Source organism: Mesoplodon densirostris, chromosome 19, assembly GCF_025265405.1.
Source record: "Mesoplodon densirostris isolate mMesDen1 chromosome 19, mMesDen1 primary haplotype, whole genome shotgun sequence".
NCBI lineage: Eukaryota > Metazoa > Chordata > Mammalia > Artiodactyla > Ziphiidae > Mesoplodon > Mesoplodon densirostris.
The window spans coordinates 45,823,343-45,824,328 of record NC_082679.1 but is presented as its reverse complement, the minus strand read 5'-3'; the positions used below and the strand labels follow the sequence as shown (position 1 = coordinate 45,824,328).

Here is a 986-nt window from a genome sequence, read left to right as displayed (position 1 = left end):
GCAGAGTGAAAGCATTCAAATACGTAAAAGACATCCCCACTGAGGTCAAAGCTGGTGAGACAATATGGGCCACGGCCAGGATAGACTCCCTGGCAAGTCACTCAGCTCACCAACCATGAACCACCCACGCAAACAACACACATTTACTGATGCCTGGTACATACTAGAGATTCTGAGGCAACTGTTTATCATCATGGAGTGTGAGAGGAAAGGACATAAGGAGACAAGACACTGTGGTGAAGGCTTCAGAGAGGAGTGGGCACATCAGCTGACTCTTGAAGGAGACATAGGTCAGATGAAGATGTTCTCTGGGCAAAGTGGGGAGAGCGTTTCTGGCAGAGGTCAGAGCATGGACGAAGCATAGAGGTGTAGACCAGGACAGCATCTTCCAGAACCATCCAGTAGCTCTCTTTTTGCCATGTTGGACCCTGTGGAGGCCTGCTGGGATCATGACTTCTGAAACACCAATTAGGTCTGGAAGGCTGTGGTCCAAGGCATTTTTGCTGGCAGTAAGCAAGGTCTTCCACATCAGAGGGAGCATACAGCTCTTCTTAAAACTGAAAGTGTTTATTCCTGAAGTGAACCCAAATTTTATCTAGGGAAAACAAAATAGTGACTTCTGGAGACAAACCAAACAAAACCAGAGTCATCCAGGGAAAGATAACCCACTTCCATGGAACAGTAGCCTGGTTTGTGCCAAATTCTGAAGCAGGCTTCCTGCTAAGGCCATTGGCCATAGAATCCATGTGGGGTTGCATCCCTTAGAGATTTAACTTGTTTAAAAGTAGGCAAATAAAATTCAGAGGAAAAAAAAGAATCAGTTTTTTTTATGTGATTTGACCAGAGATGTTTGGAGAACAGTTGATAGTGGAAAATGATAAGAGGTAAAGCAGGTGTTAAAGGCTGAACTGTGCTTCCTCAAAATTTGTGTGTTGAAGTCCTAACTCCTGGGACCTCAGAATGTTACTGTGTTTGGAGATACAGTC

General features: G+C 44.9%; 1 pseudogene; it reads left to right on the top strand.

Moving 5' to 3' along the window:
• The first annotated feature begins 449 nt into the window (after positions 1-449).
• Positions 450-773, top strand: LOC132479668 (large ribosomal subunit protein eL33-like; annotated as a pseudogene).
• Positions 774-986: the final 213 nt, after the last annotated feature.